We start from the raw sequence: 18,365 nt of genomic DNA on the forward strand, positions 1-18,365 counted from the left end.
CAAGATCCGTACTCACTTATGGGTGTCAGATTTGGGGTATTCGGTATTCAGACAGAATAGAGAGAGTGCAGAGATCGTTCATAAAGAAATTGTATCGCCTCCCAAGGAATACACCAAATTACGTGCTCCACTTAGAAACGAAATCATGTCCACTACATGTATTCACATTTACTTTATTTTTGAAATTTCTCAAAAAGATATGTGAATTCGACAACAGCCGTTTAGTTAAAAAGTTAGCTTGTGAAATAATTAATAAAAAAATTATTTGGTTTAAGTTGGATAGTAATATTGGGTTAAGCGTGCATTCACCTGAACAGTTTAGGAGCGAAATTAAGACCATACAGAACTCTCTGATTCAGTACTATAGAAATAGTTATATTAATAACGCGATTAATAGTTCCTACCATAAGATCTATAGCAGTTTATCATTTAATGTTGATTATACTAATATCGGCCTAGGTATATCAGATGTAAGCCTTATAGTGAAGATCAGAGGGGAACTGCTCGATTTAAACTACAAGCCTTATCTAGAAAAAAATTATAAATGCAGTATGTGTAACTTGGCGGCTAATGAAGATGTATTCCATTTCTTGGGCCAGTGTGTCATATTAAATTTTATTAGAAAAAGGTATTTCTTTAGCGAGTTGCTGACAGTTAGCGAAATGTTATGTGTACTGAACGGCTCTAATTGGCCGGCATTACTTGGCTACATCAGAGAGGCATGGTCTTATAGAGAGTTCCTCATAGAAAATTTCAATTTTTAAGTACGCTGTTACATTACTGTTTCTCCTTTTTGGTAAAAAAAAAAAAAACCTATTTGGTTCGTAATAAATTAAAATAATAATTATATAAAATGCACATATTTATAATGTAAATAATAAATTATACACATACAAATATTTCTGTTATGAGACATACACTCCTGACAGACGATTAGCAATCATGTCAGTATTCATGCTTTCATCATTTACATTAGTTCATGTAATATTGATTTGTGAAATAAAGTATGTTTTCTATCTATCTATCTATCTATCTATCTAACTGTCGTGGAATAGCCGTCGAATAATCAGTTAATGTTCAATTACAATTACAGTTTTTAATGTTCGAAAACATTGGATAATGCAAGAGTCTGGTTTGAAGTTACATGATAATATATGGAATTATATTGAATTACAATCCAAACTTTTTCAGTCAGCTGTAATTTTTACGGATGTAATTTAGGAAATAAAAGATTTGTGCCCTCTAGTTTATTCATCTCTGTTAATACCTAGATTTCCTTTTACTAGATACCCTTTTAATAGAAGCGGACACTGTAACTTCTGGAAAGAATATTTATGTTGGCATGTAAAATTATTACTGAAGAAAATAATAATGAAGGGATCAGTGGTTAGAGTAGCGAAAACCCTGCGGAGATTCCGTGTTCGAATCCAGCTGCCAACCCTTAGATTTTCTTAGGAAGCTACGAACTGTCAGGTAATTGTTTTCATTGCAATGTTGTCTGTAAAAAAGAACTCTGTCCAGCAGTGAGCATTGAAAACGATCCGAGTGCCAGTTTTTGAGGATTTCTCCAACTGCTAAGCAGGATAAACTGTATTGCGCTACTTCCGAGTGTTCAGGGAATTCCCTCGATCTGCATTTAAGGAGTAGGCTTCCCTGTAAAATGTCATTTTGTGTAATGTACGGATTAACAACTCTATAAATATAACGGAGGAATATCTTTTCAGACTTTGAGATTATTTAATTGCTTCCAAATCATTGAGAAGATTTGACCGTTTTGCAGTTAGTTCAGTGGTCCATTTATACAGAATCTAATCCAAGCAGTGCTAGAAAAAGAAATCTAAGAAAAGTAAATGTGTTCATTCATAAAATTGGGGCAGCCGGAAATGCAAGTCTACTCAGGGAATCTTCAGATCAGATTGATGAAGAGGAAGCGCTGCTATACACTCCCCCACCTCCTCCCACATCTATTTACCTTCTCTTATTTATTCATGAGAGGACCAGTAATTTATTTACAGCCGCGCATAGGAGGCGAATCTCCGTTTATAGGCAAATCGAAGGTGGAGTTACTGTTGGGCGAGTTTATGCAAGTCTGGCATAAAGCTCGTAACTGGATGTGCAGTAAAGAAAATTCAGCACGCCTAGATCTGCAGCTATGAATACCTGAAATGTAGACCTAAATCGGGCAGACCACCGCTATCAACTTCCTTCGCCTCCAACAGCGACTAGGGCCAGTATTCAATCACAGGGCCCATTCTGAAGTTTGATAGTTTGCCTTGAAAAGAAATCTACCCTTTCTTGGCTAATACTTGGACCCTAGGGGCCTCACCTATTTATCTGAACGCAGTTCCTGCGGGCAGTCCCCTATTGCCAATTGGGCAACACCCACCGTTGTGTCGTTTCTCTTATGCCTCAAAGAACCACTCTACATCTTCATTTCACTTCTTCATTTATCACCTTCTTCACTCCTTTACAAACGAATTACCAAATTCCGAGTTTATCCGTAAAGGGGATCGGTCCATCCTCCCCTCATACAAGCCCATCTTGGGTTTCACTTTCACAGTTTTTACCATGAGCTTCTTTTTTATGTTTCAAAATTTTACTTCCTGCATAGTTCGTTGACTAATGTAGGGTAGTACTGATTTCGTACGTGTAGCAAAAACTGGTCCAGAAGTCTAGATACATTCTAAGAAAACCTAGAAATACAGTATATCCGGTCTATTCTTTATCTCCAGGAAGACAAGTCTGCCATGTCTGGTAATGGGTGACAATTGGATTAAGAAAAATCATCCGAATAGTGTAACTCGCTTCCTGTTTCCGTGCTGCCCGCATCATTTCTTCCAACTTCTACAGCAAAAACTTGTTTTGCCCTTTTTTTTTTATTTTGTGAGAGATTTCCGCGGCCCACTTCCTCTTCCTTTTGTTTGTCCCCATGTTACGTCATTTCTATTATACACACCCACGTGTACATATGACGTCACCGCCGCTTTCCTAAAACTGTGCTAAAATGAAGTTAAATGAAAATCGTTTCCAAAAATAGTAATTAAAAAAGAAAACCTAAAGTGATTTTCGAATAAATCTCGGAGAGGTTTCCACAAATTAGCAATTTTTATGAGTGGGTTTGGTGAAGTGAAGTAGTAATGGTCGCGGACTTGTGGATTGTAGATTCCCAGTACTTTATTTTTGATTGCTGATGTTAATAGACTTCATATTATCATTTTCTTCAAAGTCAGAATTTCATGAACTTATTTAAGCCTCCCCACAAAAGGATAGTATATCTATAGTAGTGTATAGTAGAATCTCAGTGGGCCAGCAAATGGCATTTACAGAAATAGATCTAAAGAACCTCTATCCTTAGAAGTGCTCTCTTTTCAACGTTCCCTGTGTGGGTAAGCAACTGTCAAAGAAAATGTTAGAACCGTTTTTCATCTGACAAAAGCTGAAATATGAAAGAAAAACAAAAAAACAAAAAAAAGGTGGTATATCCAGGGATTTGGACGGATATCTTTCTGTGAACCAATAGTATTACTAGATTCTATCTAAATTAAAACCGTACCCCCTATTCAAAGTCACATTCTGGTGCGTGCTGTCGTTATCACGATGAAACACCCGACTGTTGAGTGCAGGTGTAATATATAACATCGACTAATCAATTTAATCGATCATTTTGATCTGGTGATTCGCGATCGGAGAGCACTACACTTTCCAGTGACTAAAATTTTGTATGGGGCTCGGCTTCTGCCTATCCACGTTGCTCGCGCAGAATTTCCTTTCCTAATTCCAGGAAAAATGAAAGTGGGGAAAAACAGGGCTCAGAATAATAATTAAAAAGAAAAAAAAGAGATACCAAACATGGATTTTCCTTTTCTCTTTTTTTTACGCCTAACATTATTGTTGTCATGACAAAATGGGGCCAGGTGACATTTAATCAACCTTATAGAGATATAGATGGAGTGCGCGTGTAAATGCAGAGACCCCACTTGGTTAGAAAAATCCTCATCTCCACCAGCCAATCACCCCCGAGTAGATAGGGCCAAGTACACCCTTGGGATGTCTTGTAATTGGCCACTGGCCAGAACCAATCATAATTCTGATTCTCTTCGCTTCCATTACAAACAAACACGGAACACTTAGCTCATTGTTTGAGACTGTGTTAGTGTGTATATATACATTTTTTCTTCTTTTTTCTTTGTGTGAGTGTGTATTGTTTTGAGGTTTTCGATTGGTCAGAATGGTTCAGTTCTATTAGGGGATTGGGAGTAGAAGTGTCAGTGATTATGTGAAGCCAGCGCTAACTCGATTACTCTACCTTATGATTGTAGTTGGGTCCATACATCCTCTTGTCTATAGTCTACGCTTACATCTCTTCCAAAGAGCTTTGCTCCCTCTTCATCCTCAACAACAATCCCACTACGTCACGTACTAAATTCTAAATTAATTAAAACGTTCGCAGAGAAAACATCTATAAATACTAAAATTCTGCGCACGCCAGAACAGGTTTCTCCAGGTCGGTCAGTTTGTTTTGGTTGGCGGAAACCTTCGCTCATTGCAATAATTTCCTTTTTTCCTTTCTTTAATTTAAGTGCACTTCCTGTGTAGTCCCTCATTTCGAAACACTTCGGCACCAACACCCACCCAACATCATACATCGTAATTTATGTAACAAAATTTATTCAGTGAATAAGCATTTCCGTTGAAGCCATTTTATTCAAATTTGGAATATTAGGCATTATTGAATTCCTGCAAAACTTTTACAGGTAAATGAGGCACTATTATACACTCTGGAGAAAAAAAAAACATCTATTCCCTAGATCTGTCCTAAAACTAACACATTCCTGGGTAAAACTATAAATAAAAAAGTTTTAGATCTGTAAGTGTGCAAGAAGCGGTGAAAGAAAATCGATTGAGCCGATTTCGGGAAACAGCTGAAGTGAAAAATCGATTTAGGTAAATGGTTTGGACACAATATATGTTAGGCCTAGCACTTTGGTTTGAAAGGTTCCGCGTGGTTCTGGGGATGCTACGATCAACAGCTCTCATATCAACAGCATCTGTTATAATAATACAATGTACACATTTAATATGGGTGGCAAAGTTGTGTATGTCTACAATTTTTTTCAATTCGGAAAAACCTTAATAATGTGTAAAAGTGCCATCAGAGTGTGCTGACGACAACGCCACTCAGCCTGAATGTTAGGTTATAGTCTGGGAAGGTTTAGCGTCACTTTAGAGTGTTTACGTTACATAGAGTGTTTTCATTGTGTTACATATAAATACTAAACATATAGACTAGTAATTTAATTATTCTTTACAAGTATTTTATTGTTTTAATTATTTATGTATGTATGTATTAATGTTTGTATTCATTTATTTCTAAAATTATATTCTTTACAGAATAATAAAATCTGTTTAAAAAACCATCTTACATACGAGGTGTGTTCAAAAAGTAACGGGAATTTTCGTTTTTTGAAAAAAATATTTATTTATTCATCTACATTAATATTGTCGCCTTCAAAGTAGTCCCCTTCGCATACAATACACTTGTGCCAGCGCTTTTTCCAATCCTCGAAACACTTCTGAAACTCGATCTTTGTGATAGCTTTCAGCTCTTTCAGCGATTCGCTTTTAATGTAATCTATGCTTGTAAAACGATGGCCTTTTAATGTTCTCTTTATGTTTGGAAATAGAAAAAAGTCACATGGAGCCATGTCTGGCGAATATGGAGGCTGGGGCATCGTTAAAGTTTTGTTTTTGGCCAAAAATTCACGAACAAGCAATGAAGTGTGAGCAGGTGCATTATCGTGGTGCAAAATCCATGAATTGTTTTGCCACAAATCCGGGCGTTTTTTTCGGATTGCTTCACGCAAACGGCGTTGAACTTGTAGGTAGTACTCCTTATTGATTGTTTGAACTTGTGGCAAGAATTCATGATGCACTATGCCATTAAAATCGAAGAACACAGTGAGCATAACCTTCACATTCGACCGCACTTGTCGAGCCTTTTTCGGTCTTGGCGATCCAGAATGCCTCCACTGGGACGATTGAGCCTTAGTTTCGACATCATATCCGTAAACCCATGTTTCGTCACCTGTTATAACACGTTTCAGTAGATCCGCATCGTTGTCGACTTCATTGAGTGACTCTTGAGCAACTTCCATTCTCCGCTGTTTTTGTTCGAAATTCAACAATTTTGGAACAAATTTTGCTGCCACACGTTTCATACCCAAAACATCCGAAAAAATTTCATGGCATGAGCCAATTGATATGGCAACATCATCAGCGACTTCTCTGATTGTGATTCGGCGATCGTTCATAACCATTTCTTTCACTTTTTTCACGTTTTCATCGGTTGTTGATGTGCTTGGACGTCCAGGTCGTTCGTCATCTTCAACGTTTTCGCGGCCATCTTGGAAACGCTTATACCACTCGTAAATCCTTGTTTTACTCATAGCAGACTCGCCATATGCCTTTATTAACATTTCACACACTTTATTTCATTTTTTACGCAAAATTTAATACAAATTCTTTGATCCATTTTTTTTAACAAACAAAAATCGCCAAGCTCGAAAAACACGTCTAACCTTAACGGCTGCCACTTAAGAAGTAAACAATGAATATTACTGAAAATTTTATCGTACATCAGGGGCATGTGTACCAACATAATAAAAAAAAAAAATTTTACAATCAGACTCTCCAAACCCGCGAAATTTAAAAATTCCCGTTACTTTTTGAACACACCTCGTATGTATTTCCGGTGAACAAGCAATTACGTAAAATTTGATCCGTTAGACTTGCCTCAACAAGAGGAACAAGAGAAGGTGATTTCGCAGTTTGCAAATGCTGGAATTTTTCCTGGCAATAGTGCTTCCCGTCTGGGCAGAGTAATCTCAATGGGATATCCATTTTTTTATTGGGTACGTATAACAGATGATAACCCTGGAGTTCATAGGCTGTTGAGGTGTGGTAGTGGTTGGCATGGTGACCAGGGTGGCTCTTTAAAATCATTGTTATGATCACAATGTGTGTCTGCAGATTAACACGGATCTGTACCACAGAGCCAATGCCACTTTGCCATTTAGGATCTCTTCGTCCAGACTGTGCATGGCTTCATTAACTCGTAACTCACTAAATGCTTGTATGCCATAGCTAACAGCTATGGTGGGTTTATATCGACAAGTTCGCTAGCCAATGAATTAGTTTCAAACATTTCAGATGGTTGATCCTTTTATATGTATAGATATAGCACGTGTGTTGATTCCAAAAATATCTCCATCTTCAGATGTTGTGATAAAATAAATTTCTGTTGCTGATTCAAGATCAGTGGTTCAAGATGGTGATCGCTTCAGCACAATAAGGAATTTCCGATAAACACTCTTAGTGAAACGGGATCGCCTAACAGGAACTTCCGGCGAATACCCAGTTAAGGATTATTTGTCACGATGTTTTTAAGTAAATTACAAAAAATTAATTCTATATTAAATTTTATGTCATCTAATTTCATTTTATTCTCTTTATTCTACGATAGTTCAGAATTTGCCTCAGCAAAATTTTTATTACGCGATTTATACAAAATGCTTGCATATTATAAATAACTGATGAAGTGTCTCTTATAATCCATAAATTTATAACATTGTGACTTAATTCCAACCTTTATAGCTTTATATCTTCTATTCCCAATAGAGGGGTCCGCTCCATATTTATTTTAATTATTCATTTGTTTTTATTAAAGTCATTCAGAATATTAAGATATTTCATAAAAGTTGCAGAGTTATAAAAATTTCAAACTAATAAAATATTAATGATTGTCTGAGCTATATTGGAAATACAAAGTTATTTTATTACCTCTTTTTTCCTCGTTACTAACCAAGAAGAGAGAGTTTCTATGGTGTAAAATTATCCATAACGAGTTCCCATGCTTGAGAAATGCATGGTGACCTTTTACAGGCAAACAGACCAAGTTTAAAATAAAAAACACTTCCATTCTCTACCACGGCCCTCAAAATATGAATTTCTAGTGGAAATTAAACTTGGAAAACCTTCACTTGGGAAAATGCCACCCTTACTGCTGGAGAAAACCAAGAGGGAATAAATAGAGGAGAAATGTACCAAAGATAGGGAAAACTTTCAGCCTCTCTCGATGTTAAACAAGAGTACTAGAGTCTCTATTTGATCCGGACTGTCGCAGAGTCAGTTAGCGAGCTCCCAGAGTCGAGAAAACTAGAAACTGTTGGATTTTGAAGAGAGAGAGAGAGTGGACTGTCGACAGAGCGGAAGTTTACACTGGGCCGGTGAAGTGTGCTGGAGGCTCCAGAAAGCACGCTCACCTTCCAGCCAGTCTAATCCCCAGGGATCGTTTAACCCCACTTGACCATCCCAACTACCTAACACACCACGTGGAATAGCAATACCAGGGGTAGAAACATGATAAATCCAGGTTGCAGGCTTAGGATATTTTTTCCTGTATTTCCTTTAATTTTTTTCCACCAACAACCTTTTTATTTTAGTGCCCTGCACGGTCAATCGCAGTTCCCACGCTACCTGTTGTTTCCGGCTAAAATGATAGGTAGGAGTTGATTCTTTTACTTCCTCTTACTCCTCTCAAGAGGAAGTATAAAAAAACTTTAAAAAAAGCTTTTCTATTGAGTTTTCGCCATTTTGAGGAAGAGGAGAAAATGGTTCTTGGGTCTTCCACAATCAAAAAGGAAAAATCGTGCAACCTTAAGGAATTAGTCAGAGTGAGTAAACAAGAAGAAGTAGCCCACAATATAATCGACTTTTTACTCATGCTTCGAACCTCTTCGTTATATAGTAGTAATCCATGTTAAGCCCAAAGAAGATATCCTAGAAAATCAAAAAGAAAATAGCGTTAGTGTGAAAACCAAATTTTCTTTGCATTAAACTTTATTCTCCACTATCTCCAAAAACAGATAAATCTTTAAGTATTACTGATTCTGATTTATAGTTTTGATAAATAAAAAGAACAACCAAACAACAACAATCTACGCCAAGAGATTTCAAACAATTTTAGCCTCCAGCATCAAACGAAACGATCAAGATTGTCAATATCTTGAACGTAAGAGTATAAAAACAAGCAAAGAACATATTTAGCAATATTAATCCTGAATTCTATCTCTGTTCTACAGGAGTGGGGGGGGTGTAAGAAGAGGAGGAGATCTCTCTCTGCAGACTGTGGTGTACTATGCGGATAGAGTCAAAGATCCCATGGCAGTATCTTTGATGACCTTCTGGTATAAAGTACTTTGTTTGCTAGGATAAGAGTTTGGGGCAGTAAGAGTTAGTGAGAAGATTGAGAAGGATATGCTAGGGCTTTTTTTCTTTTTGTTGTAGCTTGAGATAAGAAGGGAAGATGGAAGAACAAGATGAAGATTTGTAGAGAGAGAGAGGGAAATAGGAGGCGTAATAGCCCTTAGGTATTATACAAGGAGATTGCGAGAGGGACAAAGACAGGATGTGATTAGGCTCACTTGTGCCGTCACTTCCACCACACACTAACACAGCACCACCAAGATGAACAGATTCAGTATTAATTTTTTTTTTTTTTTTTTTCCTCGAGAATGCCTTTTTTCTCAGATGGTTAGCCTTCCTCCCCGACCGCGGCCAGTTGTGGGTGTCGGAAGGTCAACACTTGACGTGACCTTGTTAACGATACAACAAGATATATGGTTGAAACTGGAAAATAAAAGAGAATCCTCTCTGTGAGAGAGGAGAGGTTGAAGTGAGAGAAACATTTCGTTTTATTTCCAAAAAAACTCCAGTCTCTTCTTCCAGCGGTCTATAATCAGGAGAAGAAACTACGTGGCCGGAGAACACCTATCCGCGGCACTAATGGTCCGTGAGATACAAGTCCCAGCTTTGTTCAAGGGTATGGAGGGGGTGGCCACGGAGTCTAGGAGAGTTCCCCCTTAAGATGTGTTCGCGCACGTTAAACTTAATTAGCCAGATCTTAGTGGTGGTGTGTATGTTGATAAACAGGTCAGTGGGGTCACATCAGCGTATTCTAACCGCTACGTCCTCGACTTCTTCCTCTACTCTCACTTCCTCGCCGTCGCCCATAAATATCAGGTGCTAACACCCACAAGTCTCTCCCCACCCCTTACTGAAAATCTAATAAACTTCTAACTTAATAATTTTCTGCAAACACATTTGAACTCTGACCCTCTAAATACATCTAATTCTTATCAAAGTTTACATCTTTACCATCGTAATTTTTTAATAAAACTTTGTAATATTACTATATATATATATATATATATATATATATAAAACAATAGTATTGTAATGATAGCATTTGCACAAAATCGTGTGAGGAGATTTTTGGGATTTAGTCAGAATATGGCCGCATGATGCGGAAGGCAAAGAGGAAGTCGAAGACAGGAAATACCACTTTTTGCACAAACTTATCGAGTAGGCTGGGTTAAAAAAAAATCATATATACGTAGTGTATTTTTAAAATATTAGAACAAAACTTCCAAAATATAACCAAGTATATTATTTCTCTGTGCAGAATGAATCATGGAATATATTCATACATTTACCTAATGGTGAACATTTAAATTAAGAAAGAAAAAAACAATTTTGCCTGCGGAATTCATAATCTATTTATTGAAATATTCATATTTGAACAGGTTATTTAATTTTGTAATCCCAATATTAATCTATTCTTTTACGATTTAAATAATTTTCATTATGTTTTATTCATGCTGTTGTTATATTTATGCAGATTTTAGGGTTTGATTTTTCACCAGTAACATCCGTTTCTTTTTAAGTCAATTTCCTCTCCATCCGTAAGAGAAGAAGAGAGAGATTCGAAACTTGGAAGAAAGTAACAAAGTTCAAATTTTACATTTAGCACAGGTGCTTTACATGATGACAATCATGTTACCTATATGAGATCCAAAAATACGTAATCAAAACCAATTTAGGTAACCGGAACGGTCCCTTTAGAGATAAAATCTTATGGATTTTATCAAAACTGGTCCAATGATTTCTTTAAAATCGGCACACTAATTGCATAAAAGAAGATCTATAACTTAATCAGATATTGTATAAGTATATATTTTTCTGCAACCATGTAGGAATGTTCTCATTACTCAATTAAAATCAGCTGCGTAATGCCCAACTTTACCTCACTAGTGGGGAAATTCCCATTAGTGTCACTTTCCTCACTAGTGAGTGAAAAAACCTTATTGTGCTTCCTTGATATGAGAAGTTTTGTTATCCTATTAAATATTTTCTGTAAAACTTTAATAAGCTTATTTAACGTAACTAAATAATTAAAAAACGAATATTAAAAAATAGAATAAAAATTGAAAGGAATATAGAAATAAAAATAATATTTTAATAAATAATTAGATATTTTTAATTATAACAGTTAAAAAGGTTATAGTGTTACCTTATAGAAATTTATAATGGATTCTAGTGATTCCTGTTTAGTTTTTTTTTTAGTTAATAACCCTAATGGTTGCAGAAAAAATATAATATTTAACTCGAGTGTAAAGTATTTTCCTCACACTCGGCAATTTGCACTTGCACTCGCCTCGCTTCGCTCGCTCGTGCGTGCAAACCCTGTCTCGTGTGAGGAAAACTACTACTTTCAACACTTGTTAAATAAATAACTATTTTTGGTATGTCACTTTTTCGTAAAGGTTAGAATCAGACTGTCCTTTAAAGGGCTATTTTAGGGTATGGCTCAAAACCTGATCCAAATAAAAATTAATTAAATATCTAAGAGACGTCAGAATTTAAAGAAATTAAGTTCTAATTAAGTTCAACTTACTGTACAGTTTGAACACATACACTCGCAAACAAAAACTTGCAGTTTAAAATTTAAGTATAAAGGTTGATTAAACGATAAAAGATACACAAATCAGCAAGTACCCAATATTTCATTAATACTTCATTAATTTAATACTTCAGTAATTTTACTGCAATAAATTTTCATTAATATCATTTAGAGTTTATTAGATGTCCATAGACCACTTATGCTGGCCAATTACAAAATATTGGTTCAGTAAAGTGTAGCACCCATTTAACTTAGATTGATTGTAATAGTATTAAACTATTCATGCGCTAAGTGCAAGTTTAGTGCAGCATTAGACAGTAAAAAATTGTCGGTTTAAGTTGATTCTTCGATTAAATTGATTGTTACTTCACTTTATCTTGTAGTTACGCGTAAAAATAATATGTAATTACTAATTAATCTAGTTTGTTGGTATTAAATTTAAATGTAGTTTTCTTCAATTACATTCTTAACCTAAGTGTTCTCCCCACAATGTTGTAAATAAAATAAAGACACGCATATTTTTAGGAAAGACAATTATTGTTAAATTACTTTATTAATTATTTGATTATAAAACTTCTTTACAAGTAATCAATTAAATAAATTATATCAAATTAAAATTTAGAAATAAAAATTATTATTACAAGTAGTTATTTATTTGTAATTAACTGTGTGTAATGTGTAACAAAAAATTCCTAATTTACATCAAATTGGCTTCAAAATTTAATAGAAAATAAAAAAAAAAAAATGAAAAATACAGATTTTCCATTTTATTAGGAGCCAAAGAGGGCGTGGTGTGACATGCATTGGGGTGGGCGTGGTTTAATAAACAGTTCTCGCTTCTGATTGGCTCTGCAACCAACCCACTTTTTCACACTTCCATTCTTCACTGTGACTGGCCAATTCTTTATTCTTAATGATTTCTATGAAAAATATAAGTTTAATTTTTTTTACTAATTCCCCCCCCCCCGTAGGTATTTGACGAAGAATCAAATTATGCAATAAAACATTTTCTCAATTAAAAACATTAAAAAGTAAAAGATTTTTCTTCCTTAATGTCTTGTTTTCTGTACTGATAACGTAAGGGTAAACAGAAAATTGGGAATAATGGTTATTTTCTTGGGAAATAGGTAAAAGAATATTGTGGATCATGTTTCGTGTTCACTTATTGTTCTCCCACCATGATTATTTGCATTGGGCTGTCATTTAATGATTATTACAGATTTAATGATTAATAGTTTAATACCTTTATTTAGTTATTTAACTTTATTCATGAAAATCGGTTCATGCATCGATAATTCGAAACGATGGCAATACTTCCTCTTAATAGGTGTAACAGCAGAGCGGAACTTTAGTTTTAAGTATAAGAAGTTTGTAAAAAAAAACACCTATTTCGTGATGTAAAGAAAATTAGCATTACTCTGCCCTCTTTCAACCAAAAACGTAGGAGACTTATTATATTGATTTCCACGAGAATTAGAAAGAAATGATAAAAGTAGTTCGATTATTGCTAAAAGCAAATTGGTGTAAAAACACACACCAAAATTAGAAACTAGAACAATTCTACAAAAATGTGAGGATGCTCACTGACAGAGTGACTGGATACAGATGGAGAAAAGCTGTTGTCCCAAAAACTAATCCAATGACAGTTTTTGCCTCCAAAGTTGGGGGTAATATCGCTGAAGAGGAAACTACGTTGGAGCGGGGTACAATAAGATGGAATTCAGCATTCAAATTCTGAGTCTCAATATCTCGCTTCCTTTCCTTTCACAACTCTACATGATTTTCCACAAATTAAGATTAAGAGATTGAGGGGAAATATCCTCTCTGTAGCACCATCGTAACTTCTTTTATTTGAAGGAAACCAAACATGTAGAGGAAATTTGAAAATTTTTAATTCTAAATAATGTGGCACTGATAGAAAGTCGTGTAACTCGAATTTCCAGAGATTTTCCTCTCAGGAAGGAAAGCGAGCGAACAGTGGCGCGACTGTGCCACCTACAGAGCTGATATCGACGTGCGTACTTATAAAGCAATTATTGATTACCAAAAGGGAGTTCTATCTTGCGATGGAATGGGCACACATCTTGCTTTGATACATTTGAATATTATACTATCCGTGCATCGATATATTATATATTCTTTTCTTTTTTGACAACTAGACATTGGCGTATGCATGCGTTGTAGGAGGACGTTTAGGGCTAGGGGAAACGAGCAGCATTGCTATGTGTCTATGTGTGGACCATTCCAGTCTGTATTATATACAGCCACAGCACGCACACATTGCAGGCATTCCAGTTTGATGTATCGTACATCTTGGGTGTAACTTATTGCACCTGACATCCACCTCGCCTGCACCTTATCACACTGTCTGTCTATCTGTGCTCCCCTCCACTTCCAGCCAGTTCCTCTTCCTTACGTCCCCGCTATACTCCTTTTGTTCTAATGTCTTCCTTAGATTACCTCTTCTTCTTCTTCTTCTTTTTTTTTAGCGTGTTTTCTTTGCAGATTTATTCTACACTTTACTACTCTATCTACCATTGTGCTTTTCTTTCCACTTTCTATTATTCTCCGTACTAGAATTGCGGCAAAGTTTCGACAGTTCGCGAAAAAATATCCTTTTTATGACCCTGTGGCCCAAAAAGTGTTTTTTAGAAAAATCTATAGTAGAGTAAATATAAAGAAAATTGCCAGAAGCTCAAACTGCAGATTTCCTTTGAGTACCACTGAAGAACTTGAACTGAACTCACTCCCTGGGTCTTTCTAAACACGTAACTTGAAATTGTAATTCTAAAACTAACAACAACTCCATCTCCGGGAAACAATAAGAGGATGTATTAAACAAATTGCTGCTTACATTGCAGCAAATAGATATCAAATGGTTAATAAATCAACAAATATTCATTTAAAATAACAGTTTGGTTAAGTTTGTCCAATAACAATAAAATACATTTTCCTGCAGGTTCTTTGTTTATGTAAAGCTCCCAGTTATTTGAGACGGAATTAAAATTAATACAAATAATTATCTGTCTATTTATAATACATATGTGTATTATATATCATACCAATGTATTTCTACCAGAAGCTATACTTAATATCATTTAAATAAATCATTGTGAACCATTAATAATCTATAATAATAATTTCCCAGTAATAAAGTACAGGTGATAGGTCACCTTACTTCCTGAAACGCCAATAACTTATAGCTCCCAAAAACAATAAGGTTATTTTATTTCCTGATACTCAGACTCTTTTCTCTCTCTCTCAGTCTCGAAGAAAACTATGCTGCATTGAAGAAGTGCGGGTGGAGAGATGTTAGTAATGCCTAAGTGACAGCCAGAGAGAGTGGCAATGTGAGATCTGAAAGTGAGGTTACAGGTAAACAACGAAATAACCGTTTGCTCTGCGCTGTAGTTAATATCTAAGATACAGAAATGAACACATGTACGTGAAGAAGAGTATAGTGGTTGGAATGTAGAATACTGGAGATTCGAACTAGAGGCTGATTGGTGGTGATGAAGAGGCGGGTAAAGGGCGGATTGTTCTAACGAGCATTCAGTGTAATGATCGAGGTTAACAGTTGTCCAGCTTCTTTTATGCAGTTTCCAGTAAAGTAACCTAGAATTAGTAGGCATTTGGGATGTTCCCGTACCCTGACTTCTCTTTTGTTTCCATTCTCTCTCTCTCTCTCTCCTCGTCCTGTTCATGTAGTCTATCCTTTTGTGCTTCACCAAATACCAAAACTTTCCTTAAATGAAAGCAACCAGACGATGATAGATCGTAGGCCTGCTTCTTCTTACGCTCAGGAGGGCCACCATATTGGTGGAAAACAGGCCAGAGCAATTAATCTAAAAAACGACTTTGACTGGTTTAAATTAAATTCCTTACAGAAATCCACCACCTCTGGCCACAGAATAAAATCGATTGAAACCCGTTTGTGTGTCGATCTGTTAGCAGTTTTCCTCTTGCGTATTCAATTTCTAATGAGAGGTGTTCTATTTGTTTGTATTACATTAAGACTTACTATGCTTGCGAAAACGCTCTGCTAACATAAACATTCTGTTTATATTCACTGCACATTATTTAAATTCCCGTAGGAAGTAAAGTGTGACGTGAAAATGACCTTGAGCAATGCAGGGAACAGATCAAGTCTAGCGGGACTTGATGGATAGATCACTGGTTCGAATCCTACTTCCTCTTTTCAGAGCTACTACTGAATATCCTGTGGCCCAAGTGCAGCTCGCACTTCTCCAAATAGAAAATCTGATTCAAAGTCTCACACACTAACATTGTTAGTTGGAGGAACACTATCCGCAGCCTTCCTCCAGAACAGTCCTAAAACGAATTTTCATAGAAAAATGAAACCAATTACAGTTATAGACCAACATGTGTACGAGGTAATACGATTTTAAGAGGAAAACCTCTGCAAAGTGGAAAATCCCTTGGAAAAATAATGCGCCTATGGTGGAAATTAAAGGTTACTATAATTTTACGTTTTAGAGATATCTGGTCCGTCTGCTCGCACACCATTTCCTTTTATAACTTTTTTTTTGGAATCAAGGTACCTAAAACCGGATATTACAAAACTCTTTATAGAGAAGTTGACACGCCTGTAATACGACTTCTCTCATCAGTAAATAGGAGAAGAAAGAAAATGGTGGAAATCTCTGGCACCAAGATGCGAGGTTACTTGATACAAAGCAGCTATCCAGGAGTAGAAGAACTTCCTTGAAGTAGGATTCCTTGCTTAACCTGCTGGAATAACCAGACCCTCTCCTGCGTCTTTTCACAATAATTCTCGCTCACATCTATGGCGGCATCGGACAAATCAAATGAAAAGTCCGGAAAAGTTAGTAACAGATTCACTAGGAAGGTTCTTTCGGTGAAATCCGTTGATTAACTATTTAAAACAGGTATAACAAGGTAATCAAATAATTGGTATTATAACTGTTATTGGGTAGACGGTACCATTAGCCATCACGAATACATCGTTACATTGCCTGCCCAGTCTTGGATTACAAACCGTGCCACCGTCTTGACAAGAATTAACTAGACAGCGTAATTAGTTTGTAGAAGGTTGGCACCGTTTCTAAACCAATTAAACCTTCAACTAATCTCACACCGCCTTTGCTTCCGCTTTACCCCCTCTTCCCGTCAGCTATGTCGAATCTAATATTTAATTGCAAACACGCATGGAAACGCGATGATTAGAGTTCGCAATTTACCAATCAAACGATTTCTTTTCACAATATTCTTAATTTTATTAACGACCGTTTTCTTTTGAAAACGTGCAGGAATTATTGTAATCGAGCAGGTACTCGTGTTTGAATTTTCATCTGAAATTCACCTACGGGATCCTACGAATAGATGGAGATGTGTGTGTAAGTAGGTTAGGTTGGAAACCTAATGATCGTAATAACTGGGGGGGTCCCAATGGACCAAATCGCCGATCAAGATTGCCTCTTGTAACTGTGTTATTCAGAAAATAACTTAAAAACGCAAAATTGCAGGAAACTGAAACTTGATATTTCGATTGATCCTACCAAAGGAGACGCGACCGGAAGTGTTAAGTTTTTGATGAATTTTTCACATTTATGAGACTTTTATCAGTGATTTTTTTGAAACGTTGTGCGCACCGAATATACACGAAAATCAACCAATGATAGATAATTAAAAAGCCCTTCTTGGTGGCTGTTAACACGAGTGGCTCGTACATTGTCCAATAATAATTATAATAAAGGTCTTCAACAAATTAGTTGAACTTCATTAAAATGTAATATTCAGCGTCCTTCGCCGTATCCATGTTTTATTTCATTCTCTATCTCGTACAGCGTAATGCAAAAGCTCTAACAAAGCAAAATGCATACTACTACTACTGCAGTCGATTCTCTGTGTATAAGTGTGATGATGAGGCGGTGAGGGATGATTCAAATCATCTATAACTATTTAGCGGCTAGTACCAATTTAAAAAAGAAACTGGCCGTTTACAATCTTATATTCTACAAAATATTTGGATCTTACTCTAAATTCTAATTCATCTACTTTTTAATTACTTCTTGACCGGAAATGATCTGCAGCATCCGTCAAGATTTTAATTGGATACGCTTAAATGGTCAAAATAAACTTTATATACTGAGATTCGTTCGTCCACAAAATTAAAATTGGTTATGAATTCTGCCAATTAGAAATGAGCACGCAATGAAGCGCTTAACAGATCGATGTTCTTCATTCTGAATGGATTTAACAAGGACTTTTATTTTTAAAAAAGTAGATAAAGTTGCATTATATTTCCAACGCCATTTAGGTTTTTATTGAGATTACTACCTTGTTAGCATGCTTACATGAAGTGTGATGTAAAATTTAGGATAAAGAAATGGCATCTGCATTATAAATAAGCAAGATCCTTAATTAGTAACCATTCCTTCAAATTAGTTTGGAATGAACCCTCTCTGGAACTACTCTAACTAATGTATATCTCTCCAACGTAGACTAGTTCCTCGAACTCCGCATTTCAAAACAAATTTAATTGTTAACTCGTACATTACACTAAATGGTACTTTAGAGCAAC

The 18,365-nt window shown here is 35.9% G+C and overlaps 1 protein-coding gene across 4 annotated transcripts in view; it reads right to left on the reverse strand.

Moving 5' to 3' along the window:
* The window catches only part of klg (klingon), a 587,603-nt gene that overhangs the window by 314,619 nt on the left and 254,619 nt on the right, over positions 1–18,365 (reverse strand). The window lies entirely within an intron of this gene.

The sequence above is a fragment of the Rhodnius prolixus genome, unplaced genomic scaffold, assembly GCF_049639745.1.
Source record: "Rhodnius prolixus isolate KJV_2025 unplaced genomic scaffold, Rpr scaffold_4, whole genome shotgun sequence".
NCBI lineage: Eukaryota > Metazoa > Arthropoda > Insecta > Hemiptera > Reduviidae > Rhodnius > Rhodnius prolixus.